Source organism: Cyprinus carpio, chromosome B1 (assembly GCF_018340385.1).
Source record: "Cyprinus carpio isolate SPL01 chromosome B1, ASM1834038v1, whole genome shotgun sequence".
NCBI classification, from domain to species: domain Eukaryota; kingdom Metazoa; phylum Chordata; class Actinopteri; order Cypriniformes; family Cyprinidae; genus Cyprinus; species Cyprinus carpio.
This window is the reverse complement of record NC_056597.1, coordinates 22645473-22669431: the sequence shown is the minus strand read 5'-3', so window position 1 is coordinate 22669431 and position 23959 is coordinate 22645473. Positions and strand designations below refer to the sequence as shown.

At 37.1% G+C, this 23959-nt stretch overlaps 1 pseudogene; it reads right to left on the bottom strand.

Annotated features, from left to right (window-relative positions):
* LOC122135763 overlaps nt 1-22496 on the bottom strand; it is a 206146-nt pseudogene extending 183650 nt beyond the window's left edge.
* Nucleotides 22497-23959: the final 1463 nt, after the last annotated feature.

Here is a 23959-nt window from a genome sequence, read left to right as displayed (position 1 = left end):
TAAACAAATCTCTTTATGCATAACGCTAGATGCATTACCATGAGGCATGGCACCGAGCATTTATGTTACCTCTCGAGCAAAGAAAAATTAACTAAATATTGCAATTGTATGTGCATCTCTCCAGATTATGCTGTGGCAAACAATACATGCGATTTAAACTCAATTAGCATGTTAAGCTTGTGCAAGAGCCGCCTCGCAAAATGGCCCAGTGCGTATGATCGCATTTCTAATTACTCATTAGTCTTGACGGTTTGGAACAGATGAATCATGGCACCATTATGCATGCTGAACAGATTCGATGGAGGGAAATATCATGATGAAATTTTCTTCCTAGCCTTTCTGTCACAAAATGAGCATCGGATTATGGACACTTTATCCACTGCGAGTGCCACGTGAGAGACGATGTCCCTGAGTAACATAATCCTGCCACACAAAGAGTCCAAAAGCAAACCGCTGACAGTCTTTGCAAAGAAATAAAGATTTTTTTCCCCTTTTTTAATGAATGTACTTACTGCTTTTAATACAGTATATTTAATTATTTATAATGGGATTTGGATAAACAGAACGACTCAACTTTTTTTATGTTATTCTGAGTCTCCAATCCAAAACATTTTATTTCTGTCACATTGTGCAGTAAATCACACTGCTTTCAAGTTAATCTGAGTGTTTTCTTAAACAGCTTTGACTGCAAGCGGTGATGCAAAACAAGAAATGCTGTGAATCTCATTGAACTACAACAGGCTTAATAAAATAAATATATATATATATATATATATATATAATATATATATATATATATATATATATATAATATATATATATATATATATATATATATATATACATAAATAATAAAAAAAACCTAAGGGAAATAAACTGAAATAAATAATAATAATAATAATAAATATAAACATATTTTATTTCAGCTTGTTGCCAAGCCAACATTTCTCATTTTGACAGTTTAATTTTCTAAAATGTAAGCAAAAGTATTAAAATAACTAATCGTAGCAGTATCATTCAGGTAAATAAAATAAAATAAAATAGTGAATAAGTAAATGAATGACTGAATGGATAAGTTTACAAAAAAATAAACAAACAAACAAACAAATAAATAAATAAATAAATAAATAAATAAATAAATAAATAAATAAATAAATAAATAAATAAATGTTGATTTCAGTGAGGACAGAAAATTAAGAAAATGGTCTTTATTTTAGTTCTAACTAAAGCTGCATTGTAAAAAGCGCTATATAAATAACGGTGACTTGACTTAAAGCTGCTCAATTTGTATAAAACTCTTTATTTTTTTATTATTTGTTTATTTATTATTGCACTTTTAATGTTAGAAACACTAAACATTTAACTGTAGTATAAGAAAACCTGATTGTCGATCTTTGCTGTATTTTACAGCATTTGTTGCACTGCATATATTTAGATCTCATATAAATTAATAAAATGAAATAATAAATACAATAAAATAAAAAAAAAATAAAAAAATTCATTAGTTAAAAATACGTAAATAACATAAACATTACATTTAAATAAACAAACAAAATAAAATAACCTTAAAAAAAAATCCTATTTCATTCCATTCTGCACGCCTTACACAAAAACTAACTCTGAATGTCTACTTCTAGCCAATACGTAATTGTTTCATCTCGAGAAAAACAAGAAAAAAGCAGGAACAAGTGCTGATAAATGTTATTTTCATGAGAGCGTTCTTCTGACCCCCTTCAAACTTCACAAATTAAAACTCAGCCAGAAGCAGGCCGTAGTTGACCTTCCCATTCCATTATCTCCACTGTCTCACAGAGGACAAGGAGGTGATAAGTTGTTTACTGTAAGGGTCCGGAGGGATAACAGGGTCCCGGCCTGAGGAAGCGCAGCCGGCGTGTCGTTACTGAGCTGAGTGCTTTTTCACGGCGCAGTCACTGGATGTGAGATTTTATGCCTGGTGTGGCAGGGAGAGCCGAGCGACGACAGAGACTGTCATGTGGGTTCAGCTATTGAGTCGCTGCACATTCAAGGGCAAACTGAAGTTAGATAAGTGAAGTGAGAGTTCACCAAACACAGACATAAAGCATCGACCAACAGCCACTGATTGCTATATATATATATATATATATATATACACACACACTATATGTCGCATATATATATATATATATGACACAATACAGCAAAATATAGAAATAACTGGCTTAAAACCCGTTTTTAGGGGTGAAAATACTAATGTGCCTAAGACTTTTGCACAGTACTGTATATATATACAGTTATTTAATTATTCACGTCTAAATGATGGTCTAATTACAGTAAAAGCCTTTAGTAAAGCAAATCAGCCATCAGGAATGTCCACTTCTTGCATTGTGAGTTTACAGGGATGTCTAAGGGTGTGTGTGTTGATCAATCAGAGGCCTGCTGCACTGACCACAGGGAGGGAAGGACAGGTGTGGGCATATTAGATCTTAATGGGACCCGGGGCCGCTCTGGGAATTGACTTCTTTGGCTCTTGGCAGAGGGGCTGACGTATCGCCGTCACTGCGGCTGATTATAGAAGCGCTCAGCAGAATGATGTGTGCTTGGCCTTTTCATGCTTCATTAACAAAATCAGGCAACCTGCCACATGCATGCCGCAGCTCATTAAGTCAGTGAGGGGAATAATGTTGAATGCAAAGTCTGGGAGAAACCGCAGAGCCGGCCATTAATAACAGAGCAGGAGAATACGGTTCAAGACCGTCTGCAGCTATTTACATGCTTATTTATTAATGCTAACTCATACGCGGGGTTAGAGATCAGAGCAAAACCTCTAAGGAGAGGCTCTGCTGCTTTTCTCAGAGATCAAACTTACCATTTTTTTTTTCTTGGCAGACGATTTAACACAAAAAAAATAAAAATAAATAAATAAAAATTCCTAAGCAACCACTCAGAATACCCTAGCAACTACACAGAATACCCTAGCAACCACACATGAATTCCTTAACAACCACCCAAAATACCCTAGGAACCACATAGCAATTCCTTAGCAGCCACCCAGAATACTCTAGCAAGGACACAACAATTGCTTAACAACCACCCTAGCAACCACACAGCAATTCCTTAGCAACCACCCACAATACTATAGCAACCACACAGAATACCCTAATGACCACACAGGAATTCCTTAGCAACCACCCAGAATACCCTAGCAACCATGCCTTAGCAATCATAACAATGGCATAGCAACCACACAGAATACCCTAGTGACCACACAGGAATTCTTTAGCAACCACCCAGAATACCCTAGCAACCATGCCTTAGCAATCACCAACAATGGCATAGCAACCACACAGAATACCCTAGTGACCACACAGCAATTCCTTAGCACCCACCCACAATACTATAGCAACCACACAGAATACCCTAGTGACCACACAGGAATTCCTTAGCAACCACCCAGAATACCCTAGCAACCATGCCTTAGCAATCACCAACAATGGCATAGCAACCACACAGAATACCCTAGTGACCACACAGGAATTCCTTAGCAACCACCCAGAATACCCTATCAACCACACAGAGATTTTTTAGCAGCCACCCAGAATACCCTAGCAACCATAACTTAGCAATCACCAACAATGGCATAGCAACCACACAGCAACATGTTAAAAGCACTCTAAGTAGCCCGCCAACCACATGGTGACATGCTAAAAACACTAAGAACACCTTGATAACCATATAGTAATGCCCTAGAAACCGTCCAGAATGCCCTAGCAACCCCATAGCAACAAGCTAAAAGTGTTCAGAACACTACAAAAAGAAAAAAGCTGCAATGTCCTAAAAAAGTTGAAAGTACACAAATTGCCCTAGCAACCACATAGTAACATGTTACAAATACTCAGAACGGATAGCAAAACCCTAGCAACAACATATGCAATATGTTACAAGCATTTGGAATACCCTAGCAACCACATAAAAAGATTTCCAAGTTTTTTTTTTTTGCCATAAATGCTGAGCTCATTTGAATCATAAAACTCAAAATTAACCATAAACTATCAATAATTTGAAAGAAAGTCCTGCTTCGTTCTGTTTGGCACATAATCAACATAATCTATCTATCTATCTATCTATCTACACACACAGATAAAAGACGGTTCAGTCTTTTACTGAGAAGCGTTGCACCCTTAATATCTATACATACAGAACACTATACTAATATGCATAATTTTCATAATTTTACATTTCCATTAAACACTTTGTAAACAACATAATTCACTGACATTTCAACTATATGTAAATGACTAAAACTACAATCACCAAAGTAAGTAAGTCTGGCATCTTTGACATGGTGAGCTAAAATCCCTCCTCATTATCCTAATACACTGATATTAACGCCGTCTTTCATAAAGTTTACAGCGGTTCAGAGTGATAAACGCCAGTGATGGCTCTCCAGGATAAAACCTCCATTAGCGGCTGGGAAGCGTCAGGTAAATTGAACATAACAGATCAATAAGCTGCTCGTGTATTAAAATAACCCTAAGATTTAATGTTCTGAGCCAAAGATGAAGCACCTGAGACGTCCATCAGAGAAAGAGATCAGGACAGAACATTTGACTATTATATTGTCTGAAGACATCCAATCAAGGATGTCAGTATAAATCAACAGAATAAAATCAACAGGATTTCAGTTTCTGTCTTTTATTATAAATTGCTTTGTGTTGTGCTTAATACATGAAAGTAAATCAGAGGTAACAGCTCGAAGATAGTTAGAGAACAGATACAGTAAGAAATGTTATTGACAAAGTGTGCAAGCAATCACGTAGCATTAAATTATGAATAATTTTAGTTTCATTCATGTATGCTATGGTTTCTAAAGAAGCCTTTCAAAACTGGATAATAATACATTCAATATATACCTGCATTCAAACACCAAACAATGAACATTTAATGTGAATTATCTTTCATTTATACTTTGAATGAAATTCAATCTTAGAAAGCCGCCGTTCTCTTTTCTACAGGATTAATGAACTGTCATCATTTGAAATTGAGTCCTTTCGCATTTATCTGCACTGCATCAGGTGGAAACGCTGCTGTTTTCATGAAGCCAGATATCAAAAAGACATCAGTCATTGCTTTAGCAGTATGTTTTGCAAATCTTATAACACCAGTTTTGGGTGTAATGCATCACTAAATAAGTACTGTAATTGATTTACTTTTCCTTTGAAAGTAAGGGATTACTTTAAATTTTTCTGTAATTTAATTACAGTTACTTCTGATGTAATTGCATTAAATACTGTATAGGCTATAGAACAATTCTATATAAAACAATAGTGGATTAAACATTAGAATGTTAAGATTTTTTTTTTTTTAATGTAACCTTCTCCCTTTAAACACTTTGTTCAGGTCAAGAATAATTAACGCAATTTTATATTACTTATTAGAAAGAATTGAAAGAGAAGTTTAATTTCTATCCTTGTATTGTTCAGTTGGTCGAGGTTAATATGGGATTTAGAAAGCAATTAGGAATGAGTAGTGAACGTTTTTAAAGAGAGTTATTAGTATGGCAATTTAAACACACTTTTGAAGGTGTAATTAGTAGATTAGTAATATAGAGTAAATTACCCTTCACTGTATAACACAATACAACTCAGAAAAGTTTACTTTATTTTTTGCAGCTTGTTTACTCAAAAAAAAAAAAAAAAGATTCGTCCTGAAACGTGAGCATATGTATAAGTTCAATATTGCAATAAATTACATGTTGCATGTGAGTATTTTTAATAAATCATTTTCAATATTTCACATTTCAGTCCATTTCTCTGCTATTTTCATTTATACAGAGAGATTGTGTCTGAGTGAATGAGATAAGATTTAATAATCCTCTTTCATTTGCAACATTCAGACGCACTGACACATCTCATGTCAACATATCTTCATATTTCCAGCACCCTACAGGCATCTGCTGGTAAATTACATGGATATAGAGTGACCACAAGTATTGTGGCAATCAACATTTAATCAGCCTGAGGTTTCAAACTGGACAGGGTGTTTAAGAGAGTTTGATGAAGAACTGTTATAAACGAATGCCGAAGAATATTAGGCAGTATTTCATAACCCACAGATATGCAACAATTGTGGCATTGGATACTTAATTATGATACACAACATTGCACAATGCATCTTTGGAAAGCCACATTTGATACTGGTTTAGCATGGGTCGGTTAGCTGGTAGATGCTGTAACTATGCCATTCTGGAGACAAAAAGCATTTCCTCCACTGTCAGCCATTAAAATGAGAAAATGATAAAAAACGTATTTTAAAGCTATTTTCTTAAAAATACACACATATAAATGGAATTACTGCCTCTGTAAAACAATCTGACGGTGGTCTGCACATGTCAGCCAACCTAGGATCTCTCTGCCTGTCAATCATTTTTGCATTTTGCATTTTTGCAATCTGGAATATGATTGGCTAACATGTATGTGAGGGAATTTTCGCATGCAGTGTGTTTTAACAGGCTTCCATCTTGCATAATTTAACCAAACAGCTAACATAACTTAAAGCAGCGATCTGTGATATACCGAACTTCACATGAAAAACTATTTAAATATTTTAAATATCGGATTAAATTAATTTAGTATAAAAGAGGGATCAAAGTATAATTTCTCAGCAGCAGTGGCACACAGAGACAGCATCAGCATTTGGGTTCCACACTTTATTTTTCTGCAGGGTGCTATAACTCATGACACACTCAGAGCTCTAATACCTGCCAAGGGCCACACTGATGGCTGCCATATCTGTGTTTGTATCCTGGACAAGTCAAGAGTAAATAAGAGAGCATTTAGACACTCAACACCGATTTCATGTTTGACAGGGTTTTGAAAGAAGTGACTCAAAAAGAGATGGTGAGTCCTTAATTAAGCCTTAAAAAGCACGTTTGAAGGAGGAAATTGTGGTTTAGTTGCTCAGAGTGGCATTAAGCTGGAGGTTGTGGCTTTATTTGGGCTTTGAAACAGCTGTGAGCGAGTTTGCTAGCCCGTAGAGTCTCACTCATTCATATTTATGGGGCTGAACTTTGGCAGGTTCCCAGCTGTTCGCTTTCAACAGCTGAGATACTATAATTGATTTAAAAGATTTCATTTGAGATCAATAATAAATTGATTCAAATATATTTAAATAGCTATGATGGGGACAAATAATCAAAAAATAATAATCACGCTGATTTGAGAGACAAACGCTTAACCATTTTTTTTTTTTACAAAAAAAAAAGCAATGCAAATGATTCAGTTGAATCAGTGAATAGCTCATTAAAATGAACCATCTGAGTAAATCAGCTTGCTTAAATGAATCAGTCTTCCAATTCTAGTAGAGCGAGTTTGATTATTCAAACTTCAGCTCGCTTGGTTGCCAGGCTGCATGCATAATGTAATGTGACATAAAAACATCACATCAGCGCAACAATTTGTCACGCTAAATTGATTCTTGTTGAACTTGGGGCCTAAAAGTCTGAGAGCACAAATACATTTTTTGTTGTTGTTTTTATTTATTTTTTTCTAATTTAATGCCAGAAGTTGTCATTACAAATTACTATCAGCACAGAAATGAGTGTGAATTTTAAAAAAAAGTAAAAAAAAAATGTCTTATTTGTTTTTTCCCTGAATTAAACTTTATGATCATGTTCTCCAGCATTATTCTATAAAATCAATCAAATCTAATCTTATTTACAAAGAGCCACAAGATCATTTTATTTTAACTCAGAAATAATGCAGTAATGAAATTTCAAATGAAAACTCCCCTGATATTTTGTCATAAGCCTTGAAAATGTAGTTAACCTAGTACTGTCACTACTTTTAGTTGGTTAATAGAGCAGAACAGAGCGGCTCTGACAGCTGTAGTGAATAATCTGGGAGCATCTCTCGAACATCCCATCAGTAATGCATAAGGATGTGTCCACCTCCAGATCCTGCTTTATTTGAAGTATCTATAAGCAATATTTTGTTGATGACAGGCTGGTCCTGTGAGGAGCTTCCCCACTATGATTCACTGAGCATCAGTGAGCTCCGACGAGGATCATTATCAATCATTATCGTTCATTTTCATCATCCTGTGACACAGCGGGTCATTTTCACCGGGCCTCTTCAGAGCGGAGCATTAGTTAAACAAGCACAATGGCTGCGCTTCATCTGTACGTCCCCCTCATTATCAGACGACTGGATGTGAATGTTATTTTAATTCCTGCATTGGTTTAGATTCCCTCTACCTGCCAGCTGGGACCACCGACGGCTTCTTGATGTCACAGAGCCAGCAGGTTTTCACCACGAAGCCTCATTTAGACGATCTGCGTGTCGTCTGGACTTCTTGGCCACTTTTTGATTCATTAGCAGGCAGATCAAACATTTAATGCTCCGCTTTTGGTCATATCTGATTTTGAGGGGTACCATTAACAAAAGAGCATCTATGCAGTCACAGTGAATAATGCATGGAGTTTTTTGTTTCTGCAGAATGTGTAAAGTATAAAGTGTCATTAACTACAAATGGAAAGTTTGTCAAGGCAAAATTTGACTGTTAGTGTGATAACGCCTTTTTAAAGTTTGCATTGAAATAAGAAAGGCATAATGACAAACAGAACAACAGATAAATAGAACAAATGATGGAATGAACAGCAGACGAAAAGGAAGAATGAACAATACATAGAATGATAGACTGTAAGATGGAACAACAGAAATATAGACAACAGATTGAATGAATGTTAGAATAAACAATAACTAACAACTAATAGACAGAATGAAAGACAGATAACAGTTAGAATTAACAACAGAATGAACAATGTATAATAGAACGAGATAGAATGAACAATGGACAGACAGAACGATAGTCTGAAAGACAGCAAGACATAGATAGACAGACAGACAGACAGACAGACAGACAGACAGACAGACAGACAGACAGATAGATAGATAGATAGATAGATAGAACAGAACAGAACAGAATTGATAGATAGATAGATAGATAGAGAGATAGATAGATAGATAGATAGACAGACAGACAGACAGACAGACAGACAGACAGACAGACACAGACAGACAGACAGATAGACAGACAGATAGATAGATAGATAGAACAGAACAGAATTGATAGATAGATAGATAGATAGATAGATAGATAGATAGATAGATAGATAGATAGAACAGAACAGAATTGACAGACAGATAGATAGATAGATAGATAGATAGATAGATAGATAGATAGATAGATAGATAGATAGATAGATAGATAGATAGATAGATAGATAGAACAGAACAGAATTGACAGACAGATAGATAGATAGATAGATAGATAGATAGATAGATAGATAGATAGATAGATAGATAGATAGATAGATAGAACAGAACAGAATTGATAGATAGATAGATAGATAGATAGATAGATAGATAGATAGATAGATAGATAGATGATAGATAGATAGATAGATAGATAGATAGATAGATAGATAGATAGATAGATAGATAGATAGATAGAAAGGAAGGAAGAACAACAGCTTGAATGACAGAATGAACGCTAGAACCAATGACGGATAGACAGAATGATAGACAAAGACAGATTTGTCTATCTTTGTCTATCATTTGCGGTTTAGGGAAATACCTGTAAATGGCGCATCATTCAAGTGAGGTTATCGGGTGGAGAGACACAGCAGTTTAAAGCCTGTTTGGTAAACCCGCACAAGTGGTACTTAACGAACACCAGAACCGTTATCGCGACCCGAACCACACCCGCATTAAATCTACTACATCATGTATGTAAAAATATTTATTTTCTCATGTAACACAAGCAGTCAGACCAGCATTAGGCACTTTAAATTGGTGCTTTGAGGAAAACTAGACAAGCAGTGCAACAGAAAAAAAAAAAAGATGAAAAAGCACATCCTTTCTGTAAACTTTTGTCTACATCTGGTGAACAATCTGCCAGGCTGTTTTGAATAAATGTGCATAAACCACATGCTTATAATTCTTCATAAATGAAAAGAACATATGTGACCCTGCACCACAAAACCAGTCATAAGGGTCTTTTTTTTTTTTTAAATTGAGATTTATACATTATTTGGAATCTGCAAAAAAAAAAAAAAAAAAATCTAAATATTGAGAAAATCGTCTTTAAAGTTGTCCAAATAAAGTTCTTAGCAATGCATGTTACTAATAAAAAATTAAGTTTTGATATATTTACAGTAGAAAATTTACAAAATATCTTAATGGAACATGATCTTTACTTAATGTCGTAATGATATTTGGCATAAAAGAAAGATCAATAATTTTGACCCATATAATGTACTGTATTTTTGGCTACTGCTACAAATAAACCTCAGTGACTTAAGACTGGTTTTGTGGTCCAGGGCCGTTGGTGCTTTATAGAAGCATTAAAAATAAAACATATAAAATAAAATTCTATTTAGGCTACAGAAAGCAAGCAACAAGTCATTCACTTCAGCTGCAGCGCAAATGGCTATAATGCACAACACTGTAAATCGAATGTGGAGGCTCCGCCATTATTGTGTAATTTCATTAGTCTCAGTTATTATTTATTCACATTCGTTGGCGGGAAAGTGAGCAAGACACGACAGTTATAATATCTTGATTATGGTTAAATAAGATAAAGACATCTAATCAGGGCCGTCGCTAGGAATTCTGGGCCCTGTGATCAGTTTCGCGATCACGTAAAACTCGGGGTAAGCGCAAACTTATGTAGATTTATGGAGTAAAAAGGGCATGATTGCTTCATTTTGGTGTCTATTGTATACATTTAACATCTAATCAATCTCAGCATGCTTTAATTGTGTGTCACTAGAAGTTTGCGTCACTAAGGTTAAATGAAGTCTTTCTTTGGTCTGCACTCTAGAAGTGATCTGTGAATTCTGCTAAACTTGAATTACTAAAACTAAAACTAAACTATATAAAAACTAAATGGAAAGGTGTTCACAAAATAAAAAATAAACTAAAACTAACAACACTATTAATGAAACTAAATTTTATTGCAAATTTGAAAACGATATTAAAATAAAACTAATTTAAAAATGCTAAACTATAATAACCTTGGACAGAACGATAGACTAAAAGACAGCACAACATACAGAGAGATAGAATGAATGATATAATGACAGAATGAAAGAAAGAACAATCGATGGATGGATGGATAGAATGATAGAATGAAAGACAGAACAACATCATGAATGATAGAACGAACGATAGAACATACAGTATGATGGATAGATAAAATGACAGACAAAGAGAACAACAGATAAACAGAGAGACTGAACAACAAAAATGACAAAATGAACAATAGAACAAACAATGGAAAGACAAAACATCAGATAGATAGAACGGAAAACAAAATTAACAATAGAATGAATGAATGATAGAACAAACAAAGGAAAGATAGAATGATAAAAAAGATAGTTTCTAAATGAACTCAAGCTCAGAATCCCAGACAAAATGTTAAAGATACACAGTCACTGCTTCAGTTTGGTTGCAATAAATGTCATTTCATTTCAAAGAGCCGGCCTAATAGTATTGTTTTTTGTTTAGTATTGTTGTTTAGTAGGCTATAAAGTTACAGTTAATTATTGCTAAGGGATGCTTCTTTAAAACCACTACACAACAATTCCCATCCCACTGACATTGCCTGTTGCTTTTGGTCAAGCAATCGGTGCTACTGCACCTCTCATGCTACATTAACTACTGATGAGCAGAGTATCATGAGCTTCCAATGCCATAATTGGCCACTGAAGTGCTCCAAAAGCACCCCGGCCCATTAAAGTACCCATTTAAATACAACAGGATCATTACAGCTCATCAGGTGCGAAAGATCACCTTCAAGCGATAGCTGGATGAAGAGCCTGGGGGCGATATCATGTAATCCCGTCCTGAGACAGGCTATTAATTAACAAGTGCTCACTGAAGGGACCAGCCTGCACTTCCTCTCATTGTGTCTCCTTACTGGAGATCGATGCAACTCTCTGCCGATACGTCTCGCTGACACCTTTTGTTTTCCATACTCAGTACGCAGTGTCTGGATTCGCTGCCAAACCTGAGAGCGTGCGCAGGTGACATTGACAAGGAGCTGAGCGACGTGTCCCTTTTGTGCGAAGACTCAGAATCACACGTCTTGCGTCTGTTAATATTTTATTTATTACTCTCACGCTGAGGGAAGACAACACTGATGTTTGTTTCTGTTGTATTTCTTTATTTCTTTCCCCTCGGCACGAGCCGCTGAAGCTCGGTCCCAGCGCTCACAGATGTGTTTCAGGGTGACAGCTCTCTTGAGGGAGGCATGGGCTCAATACTAATCAAACGTTCACGGTAAAATGAGTCATTTGAATCTGGTGGTTTTTGGAAATTGCTAGCCAATGGTTTTAAGTGACAGTTGAGTATCGGTGAGATAGTGTGTTTTTCCTCAGCAGCTTTAGGCTTTGAGAGATCGAAGCAGACCATAAACTACTGAATATTTCAATACTTCAGCAACCCCTGCTCAACAACAAACCATTTTAACTTCAACTGCACCACAACAGTGTCCTGATAAAATGATCAAATGTACATCGCACTGTGTTTGTCTGTCATATCTGAACTGGAAGACAAGACTGAGCTTTTTATTTATTTTAAGTTTTTGAGTTATTTATTTATTTATTTTTTCATGCATCTCAAAACACAGGTAATGATAGATTTCCTATAGCCTAGCAACCACCTAGAACACCCAAGCAACACCATAGCAACCACACAGCACACATTTTTAAACACTTTTAAATGTCCTAGCAACAGATAACACTAGAAATCACCCAACCAGAAAACCCAAGCGACCAACTAGCAATGCCTAGCAACTACTTTGCAATGTCCTAGCAACCACCAAAACAACAATTTGCAAGAAACCACTTTTAAATGTTCTAACCACCACCTGGAAAATCCCTAGCAACCACTCAAAACAAACCCAAAAGCAACCATGTAGCAATGCCTAGATATTGCCTATCAACCATTTTACAATGTCATAGCAACCACCCAAAACACCACAGCAACCACCTACCAAACAATTTGCAAGCTACCACTTTTAAGCATTCTAACAAACACCCAGATAACCATAGCAACCACACAAAACACCAAAGCAACCTCCTAGGAACGAACAGAAACTGCCTAGCAACACCTAGCAACCACTTTACAATGTTCTAACAACCACCCAAAACTCCATAGCAACTACCTAGCAAATAATTTGCAAGTAAACACTTCTAAATATCCTAACGACCACCTAGAAAACCCTAGCAACCACCCAAAACACCAAAGCAACCACCTAAAAATGCCTACAAACCACAGCAACCACCTACCAAACAATTTGCAAGCTACCACGTTTAAGTATTCTAACAAACACCCAGAAACCATAGCAACCACCCAAAACACACCAAAGCAACCTCCTAGGAACGAATAGAAACTGCCTAGCAACACCTAGCAACCACTTTACAATGTTCTAACAACCACCCAAAACTCCATTCAACTACCTAGCAAATAATTTGCAAGTAAACACTTCTAAATATCCTAACAACCACCTAGAAAACCCTAGCAACCACCCAAAACACCAAAACAACCACCTAAAAAAAAACCACCTGCCTAGAAACTACCTAGCAACCACCATAGCAACTATCTAGCAAAACATTTGCAAGTAAACACTTTTAAATATTCTAACAGCCACCCGGAAAATCCTAGCAACCACCCAAAACACTATAGCAGCTACCTAGCAACCACTTTGCACTGTCCTAGCAACCACTCTGGACACCCAAGCACCGACAGTGAGTTTTGCACAGGCAAGCAACACAATTTCATCAAACATTCCCTGAAAACAAAAATACGCATTACAATCTTGCTTATAAATGTAACAGTATATTATTTTAATGACATTCAATGCACATATATTTACTAGAAATCAAGATGAAGACACCGATTAAGAAAGTGATTTATTTGCAGGAGAATGCACAAGCAGTATGTCACACAGAAATGAATGTAAGTGAGCGTGAAGACAGCGACGTCTCCCCCTCTCTTACTCTGTCACGTAAGCAGCTGTCATTATGCCTCCGTATCTAGATCCAAACACAAGGCGTGACTGCTGACTGTGAGCCCCATCTGTGTGACTTATCGACGGTCGTAACAGGCGGCGCATCGACGGCTGAGGCGTGACGTGGTTTTTGGACGGAGCACCGTACAGCGGATGAGTGGGAGAGACGGTGATAAAATGAGCACATCGTCACAGCGTCCCATGAATTATGAGAGGGGCATGAGGCGGCGCTGACACATCACGGCAGATTGACAGGAGGAAAAGGAAACACCAGCGAGATGCGACGGCACATTTAGATGACCCGGAACGCCCCATGCAGACAAAAAGTGCGGCACGATTAATCAGACGAGCATACGGGAGATAGAGGAGGTTTGAAGAGGGAAGCACGCGTCCCTTGAGCTTGATTTAGCGGGGCCACGGGTCAGAGATCCAATCCCCTCCGGAAGATGAAGTAATTACCAGATGGCCACTTTGATTTGTTCCCCTTTTTTTTACAGCCACGTTATTCTTGATTGCATAATTCATTTGGGAGGAGGGAGAAATGTCTGGAAAAATGTTTCTATACGCTTGACCTTAATTCCGCCTCTTAATTACACTCTGATATCAATCGTCAATGAAAGTCTGATCTAATTCCGCCTTCCATTCAAACGACGGATGTGTGTTTACTGCTTTTTCTCTCTGATTTTATGATGGTCAAATGATGACGTACACAGGAAAACAAAGCGACTCACGGTCGATTAGCAGGTCTACCAGTTAACAAAAGGATATTGTTTACTGTGTAAAAGGAATATTTCACTCAAAAATTTTTAAATGTACTCACCCTCATACCATACCATCCAAACGATAGGTGGGTGATTGCAAACATCATATGCAGAGAAATGTGAACATTTGAGACGTTTATGTGAATAATACTCAGGCCATTCAAGATGAGTTTTTTTTTTCCATAGGAACAGCCACAATAATCCATAAGTAACTCCACACCACTCCAGTCCATCAAATGGAAGCAAATCCATTTTACAAACATGCAGTTTTTGGCTTCACAAGATGTTAATCTGATGGACTGGAGTGGTTTGGATTACTTTTTGTACACTCATTCTGACGGCACCCATTCCTGCAGAGGATCCACTGGTGAGCCTGTGGATGGAATGCTACAATTTCTCCAAATCTGAAACACAACTCATCTACATTATGGATGGTCTAAAGGTGAGTAAATCTCAAAATTTTTCATTTCTGTGTGAAGTATTCCTTTACCATTTACTGTGTAAATCTTTCTTGCAAGTCCTTAAGATTACTACTTACACATAGTTTCTATTCTTCTCCTCTCAGCCGCTCCGTTCCCTGATCCCCCCAGCATCCGTCCCTCATCATCACAGTCTCCGCTGTATCCGTCTCCACTTCCGGTCCTCGATTTGATCCAGCGTGCCCAGCTTGGGATTGACTTGCCCTGCACAACAGCTTTGAACACATAACAAAGACACGTTTGAACCCTCAGAAGTTCGTATTTCAGTATTTATTTTGATTTATTTTAATCCGATTTTAAACCACATATGAAAGTAGGGTTTGTATTACATCTGATTTCATGTGTTTCTTTTGTTGTTCAGACCGCAACACTAACTAAACAGACTTGAGTTATACACAACAAAAAAAAATAAATCAAACAAGCACGGCATTTCCAGATTGCATAAAGCTTTTAATGAAAACATTTGCAAATACAGCAATTTGTTGTAGCATCAATTGTGGGTATATTCAGTATTGTCAAATGGGGGGGGAAATAACCCCCCCACAGCGGGGGGGGAACACAACTCCCATCCCCTGAGATCTGTAGTAGGACATGATATCCTTCAATTTACCCTCAAAACTAACCTTTTGCAGAGCTAGGACAGTGGTTAGCATCAATTACAAAACACTGAGTGCCACTTGAGGCAATCTCCGCGTCAGGGGGCAGGAACTTTAATTATCTCATTGAAGCAATGCAAGACAGCACTCTCAGATATATGAAAGCGCTTTGTTATTTATCAGGTCCTAGAGGAGCATTGGGGTCTTTTTTCAATTGTCTGTGGTAATTAGCAGCTGTAGTGAGCTCAATATCCTGTCCCGATTAACGTGGCTGCAACTAATGGATTAGCCAGAGCCATGATGGATGAGTGGACTGTGACATCACACACTTAGAGGTCACTCTCTGAATCAACATGGGAAAACTACAACTCAAAAAATGAAACCACTGGGCGAATGGATGACTATGATTTAGAATGGAACATAACTTCGCTATGCATGGATGACCACCACTAACTTTGGCAACACATGCCATTTATTCAACTTCCATAGATTTTAGTTTTCACAAAAACTCGGCTTAAATACACAAATGGACTGCCAAAAATGACAGGCTTTTTTTAAACAAAATTTGCTAAAAATGCCAAAAAGCATGATAATTTGGATGCTACCAACTGAATTAAAAATGCAACACATTTGAGATTCATGTTACAGAACTTTATTTTGATTGAACCTATAAATCAGATACCAAACCTACATTTAGAAAGTAGTTTGCATCAGGGTTTGTAAAAATTAAGCTTAGATTGCTAATGGGGTGATTTTCTTGTTTGCTGGTCAGACCACACACTAGATTTTAATTTAGACAAACAACAAAGAACATAAATAAATAAAATAAAATACAAATAGAATTTTTTGTTCTATTTGGCTTTTTTTCTCTCAAACAAACCTACATAAACAGGAATTGCTTGATATTAAAAAATCAAGTGATGATATTTGACAATGTTTACACTATTTGAGTTGACTGGCCAAAAGTTTTTTCTTTTTAAATATGCTTAAAAATGCAAAAAATAAAACCACGCTTGATGTCATAAAATAAGAGCTAGTGAGTCATTCAAAAGTGATATTGTCTCAACAATCCTGACTGCCAAAAAACGACAAAGTATTTGTAGACCACAATCTAATTAAAAAGTGCAAACGGCTGGCACCTTGGCTTAATTCAGCAGTCAACCAGATTGAAAATCAAATGGTCCATAAATATTCAGCTAGGGGATACTGGATGTTTAAAAACATTATCACCCGCCTGATACTGCAGACGATTAAAAAAAAAACAAACAAATTAGATACGGTCTATTCCATTGTCTAAACACAGTCAGATGCATAAAACGATGTTTGATTCAAAAAATGGATGATTTTATGCGAACCAGTTTATTTCTATATATTGTCCATTTATTATGCCATTCACTTTAATAATATGTTTCTTCACACCGACCTCAGTCTATTCCCATGTACGGTCTGTGTCCTTTCTATAAAAAGTTTTTTGAATGTTTCTCCCGAGGCCACACAGGCGAAAAAGACCATAATACACACACCGCCGCTGCTTCAAAGGCTAAATTACTTTCAGTAAAGGCCTTGTCGCAACATATAAGTCCTCCTGTCATTTTCTGTGCAACCGTAACCAGAAAGCCTGAAGCACCGAGGCCTTTATCTCGCCTGAGCATATCAGGTAAAAATGTCCGCTCTTTATCTGTAGAATGGCCACGTTCTTCCTTAACGGAGGTGCATTCGTTCCTCGAGGGAATCCTAATGTTCCTCCACGGTGGGACTGACTGCCTGAGGTTAGTCGGCTACCTGCAGTGATGAAACCTCACAATCTAGCTCCGGCAACTTTTTCAAAACACTAAACGGCCAAAACCAAAAAATAAAAGAAATGAGGAAAAATGACAGCCGTGGTAGACAACATTTTTAATCTGAATGCATCTCTATTGGAAAACCGCTCCAATCTTATGCTCTAACCAGAGCATGAAATCATCTGAAAACGTGAGGTAAAGCTGTAGCACTTATCAGCTTTGGCTCAATTGGAATATTAAATTATAGTGATCGCCAAGGTAGTGCTAACTGATTGTCTCCTGCAAGACCATAGTTATTTAAAAGCCTCTACATTACTATGTAGGATGTGGCACTAATTCCCGCTTGCACGATGCGTGAAAACCTGATAAAATCTCCTTTCTCTCATTACGGTTCACTGCAGAGAATGACTCTGTCTAATGCGGCTAGGTTAGGACAGGGCATGCTGGTCACTGAGTTTATGTAACCACAGTAATCAGCTGTAATCATTCTCCATAAATATCACGGAAATTAAACAGATTCTCCGTTTTTAGGTAGTAACCAAACACAGTGGCTGTCACTGATACGTTCCGGCTATTGAAAAACCCTCGTCAATTCCCTTGTTCGACTTTGCGATGACTTTTGGGAGTTTCTGTCGAAGAAACTTGTTAAAAAGACTAGGAATGGAATTTGAAGACCTGAAAGTGGAAAATGCTACATTCCTCTGGAGAAGCACTGCGTTTAAGAACTGTACACATTGTGTGAGGATTATGTGAATTTCCAGCATACATTTAGTGAAGGTGGGAGGGTGGGGGGCTGGGGGGGGGGGGGGGTGTGGTTTAGTGCTTCCAAGATCTTACTTTCTCTTTTGCTTTTGGCCATCACAACCTTATATGGTCTGAAGCATCAACAGCAACATAAAAAAGATGCAAGGGTTGTCAGCCCTAAACAGTTAACCAACACAGTACATGACTAAAAGATCCTGATATAAACAAACAATAAACTGAGGCTCATTCTGATTTATCTATTACCGACACAAAACATGTTAAACTATATACTAAAAAAAATATATGGTGTAATTCTTGATGTTTTGGGCTTACAGCCTTCCGGTATTGATCTTAAGAGGAGAAAAAGAGGCAGATACAATAATCTGGACTGGTGCTCATGGCCAGGGAACATTAAAAGAGTGTTATTGGCCCAAAAACCCAGAGAAATAAATGGGGAGACGAAGTTTTAAAAACATCGTCCATCAAAAACATTACCTCAGTTGTACTAACCCGGCTGTCATTTAACAACTTAGATGATGTTTCTCCCTTTCCTTGGAATCACAAAAGACGATTGTTTTTGCGTTATTATTTGTATGTTTCCTTTCTCTAATGACAATGAAAGTGAATGTGAGCTGTCACTCTCCAAAACTCCATAAATGACCCACCAAAGCAGTTAAAAGACCCAGAAATATCCAACCTGTGTGCTAGTATAACAAAATATGCTCTATATGTATGAGATGAGTGCTGTAATTGGTGCATTTTTTGTCGGCAGGTTACACCAGTAGGTGGCGACAAGTCAGTGAATTTATGATGAATCAATATTTCATTGCACTATGAAACAGATTCATGTCAAAAACCTTTTAGGTTTCGGAACAAAACAAGTGAGTGTCTTTATGAATCGAAGTCATTATATTAAATCCAGTCACTTATATGGTCAAATTTTTTTTGTGAGTTCATTCACACAAACACAAACAAAACCAAACAAAAGGGAAACAAAAACACCAATCAAAAAACAAAACAAACAAGTGACTTTATGGGTGTAATACTTAAATCATGGTACACGGGTCGTTCAGATTCAGTTCAGTATTCAAACAAAAACACTGGTCTGCATATTTGAGTATCATGGAATCACTCCCTCAACTGATATGTTTAAACAGTGATTTAATCAGGGAATAATTAAACAAGTGACTGGTCTTCTATGATTGAACGTCAGTTGATTTTTGTTTTTTTTTTTGTTTAGTTTTCAAATTTCAAAAAGTGTGAAATTTGGATCTGCAAAGACCTTTGTTAGCGATTTCAAATGCAGATTCACGTAAATAAAAAAAAAACTATCCTATATCAATTGAAAGTTCGTTTTCACTTGGTTAAGTGCATCCACCATCACTGTGGAAGTGAGGAATGGAGTTTTGCAAGCACATGATTTACTGCAACGAGGAGAACACAGAGAACAGAAACTGGATGTGTGATAGTCCTCGTCAAACAGCAATGATTCAGTCTGAATAATCTATCAGTTCATGCATATAAATGTGAATGACCCTCACCATTAGATATAAATTGACCAGTGATTAACACAAACACACCGCGTGGACAATGATTTTAAAGACTCTTCTATCTCTACAAAATGGAGGGCTTTGTATGGCGAATAGTAATATATGTTAATATGTGGCCATATTAATATTAAGTATTATTATCGTTATTTTGAGCTAAAAGCCACCCCCAGAAGACAGACAGAGCGAGGAGGTGAGAGGAACAGTGGAAGAACTAGTGATGAGACACTCAACGTGAGATTTCAAATACAAAAGTAAAAGTAATGCCTCTCTATTCTTTTCTCATGAAGCAACTCCCTTCACAACTCAAAAAATCTCAATTAGCGTGGCTAGGGAGCTTCTGCGTCTTAGCTCGTGTAGACAGCGCTTGAAGACTTGTCCTTTGATCAGGTTTTGATGCCTGACTCCGATCGTTTACATGAAAACTAGCTAACCGACGCACATCATGAAATGCTCAGAAGGGCTCATAGTACGTGTGTTTCGAAGGTACATTTCAGTGGATCCTTGTACAGGCCGATGAGTTGTAGTGGTTGAGGGAGGTGCACTATAAATGCAAGGCAACTGCACAACCCGTGAGTGGCACATTAACCTGAATTGTAGACAATTAAGAGTCCTGTGGTAGTACCATGGTACAGTGATGGGATAGACAGGTATATTACTATGGACACCTGTCTGAGACACCTGTACAATTAATGTGCCACCAGTGGTATTTGCATGGAAACATAACGGTGTAGAAAACATGGTAGTATAGTACGCAAAGTTGATTGCCCAGGAAAACCAAACTATGGTTCTTTAGTTGTTAGAGCTGGTCTGGGAATGAATGTGAATGTAAGAAACATTAATGAAAATAATTTTATGTAAGACAAATTATTAATTATTGTTGAAAATATGATATATTTGCACTACAATAAATAAATAAATATTTGGTAACACTTACGTTTTTAGGGACCCATTTTTACTATTAACGAGTTTCTTCTTATAACATGAATGTTTACTAGGAAATATTGGCTGTTATTAGTAACTAATACAAAGCACAATTATGGAAGTATTTTCTGCATGAATAATGTTATATAAACCCTTATCCTCAACTTAACAACTACAGATACCGAACTAAATTAATAAGAAGAAATTAGGATTTTATTGATGCGAAAGTTATAGTTCATAGTTAATTCACAGTGAGAATTGACTCACACATACAATTTCATTATTATATTAATTAAAATAAGTAGTAATCAATAATTAAATATTAGTGAAAATAAATTTTTAAATAAATATCAAAATAAAACCATTCTTTTAAAATCTAAATCAATTTGTGTGTGCCAAATAAAACATCAAAACAAATCTCAATTTGAAGGGAGAGAAAAAAAAAAAAAAAAAAATGCCTACAATATAAATTCTGTAAAACAAATAGCTATTAAATGAAGAAGGCTAGCCTTATTTTTCTTTCAGCAGCGAATCATGATATTTTTAATATATTATTAATGAGCATTAGAATCTGCTCCAGCTCCAAAGATTCTAGGTCGGATCAAAAAAAAGCTTTTGTGTCTTCATTTGAAGACAAAGATGGTGGACCGTGCTGAACCAACAATCCTGTGCAGATATAAATAATACCGAGGACAAGCATCTATAAAAAAAAGCAGGCACTATATCACTTTTAAGTACTATCCCATATATATCCCTGAATGACATTTATACTTAATAATAACAAAACCTTACAGGCCCTCTAGTATTATGGGCTTGTAAACAAGTTAAGGTCTACATTTTCTACTAGCCTTTGCCTGGACCATGTGCCCTAACATACACTTTGTAGGCCTGTCGTTTGAACATTTACTGTCCACTTAAAGACTGCTATTAGCGCGGTGAAGCAACAGGGATGCTAGTTGTAGTTCTTAACCCTCTGGGGTCCGAGGGTGTTTTGGGGGCCTGGAGCAAGTTTTGACATGCCTGACTGTGTGCTTGTTTCTCAGTTGCTGAACAGGAACTGAAAATGACGACAGGCCACCATTGACTGTCAGTCAGAAGGGGCATGTTTGCGAATCGCCCCTTGAATTTGCAACTGTTTCAACATCCCTGCTAATATTACCATGAGTCTCTTTCACTGACAAACGTGCATTAATGCCTTGGTTTGAAATGTGTTTATAAAGTTGAAATAAACTCTTGAATTTTAGGGAACGTTTACACAACAGCGATGCACTATAAAAATTTTTTCCTTTGCTACAGTATTTTTTCTCTGTGTGTCCGTCTTCAGCGTCTCTGGTCCGTGTTAATGGGTGGTTAAAGACTTGATTAGTTTCACATATAATTACATTTTGGAAAAATCATTGCATTGCGACACAGTTTTGTGCAAGTCCAGAACAGCGAGTTGCAATAAGGCAAAAAAAAAACGGCCATTCTTGCGTAAAAAGGCCAAAGTATATTTCGGCTCGTCCCTTTGCACACCGTCAGCATTACCGTTATTTTCATCATCAAGAGGGCTTTGCGGACAGAGCACGTGCACCCCGTGGTACTGCCCGCAGTGATCGAGCTCATCCATCCGCGCTCGTCTACGGTTTAAGTATACTTTTGAAAGCTGTCTGCGGCGAGACGGAAAGGAGCGCTGAATGTGGAGTGTACCCGGGCCTCCTACACAACCGTGAATGACCGCTCACTCGCACCACAACAGGAGGAGGAGGGGTCAGTGTTTACTCTCGTTACACTGCACCTCTGCCTGAGGGATTCCTCTCTTTCAGTCTTTGAGGAGACATGAAAAACAGCACATACTGGTATAATGGGAAATATTAGTGGTTTTGAAAACAGTGAAATTTTCTAATCGCAGTATACCTTGAAACGCGTAATGGGCCCATGCCGAGGCCATCCCCCATAGATCCATAACACTTAAAATCACATCAGATCGCTTTAATATCTTATAAATGTTTCCCTAGAGAGTAAATTGAGACACTTTTCCACACTCTTCTACGTCTCAGATTTGATTTCTCAGAGAAAACGACACCAGATATCTCAGCACCTGTCCTCAAACTAATAAAGTCTGCAACCAAAAGTCAGAGATTCAATTCTTTTGCAGCAAATGATCTGAGCTGCTACAGTATCCACATCTGTTACCACTTTTCACAAAAATTTTCACCACCTAAAAACATTTTTAGGAGAAATATCTGAGACAAAAAGAAAAAGCACAACTGAAGACATGAAAAAGCAACTTTTTAAGCAATAAACAAAACCTAATAAAGGGAATTTGTCCTAGAAACACTGACATGTTGCTCCTTTTCATGTACCGCAAACCATCTTATAACAGGATAATCAGTTTCTTCTTTCAATCAAACTGAACTTTCATTGCTAAATATTTATTTGGCATCCAAAAATTTGATTTAAATTCTGCACAATGGCTTTATTTATCAGTCTTTATTCTTCATGAGAACAGACTAAAACTAAACACAGCTGCAGCTAATAAATTTTTTGGCAAAACCAGCGATGGAAGATTGCATAAATGTTTGTCTTATTTCAGTGCAATAAATTAGAAGTGCATTATGCAAAAAACTTTTGTCTTGGGTTGCTATATATCACCATGAACATCTCAACCAGACTTTGCATTTAATAATTAAGAGCACAGATCGGATGAAATGATATATAATTGTTTTTGCTATCCAAACAACACGAGAGTGCCTTTTGACCCAGCGCGTGTCAATCAAGACCTAATCTCCTCCCGTTTCCCCGAGGCACGAAACAAATCGGGCTTTTATTTGACAGAGGTTGATTGCGGCGAGCAGCTTTGGGAAAGCGCTCGGGTCTGACGCGCGCTGATGGCTGATTTATCGTACAGTCTGACAAGCCTATTAGCCCTGCGTCTGTAAATGAAAGGGCTTCGTCAGAGCCTTAAATTATAATGCTGGCCACAGGTACATTGATTTGTTCTACAGGGTGAAGAGAGTTCAGAATGATCCGAACATGAGAGTACACCATACAAACTACAGGTCAGCTGCTGCATTTGATTCAGATACAGAT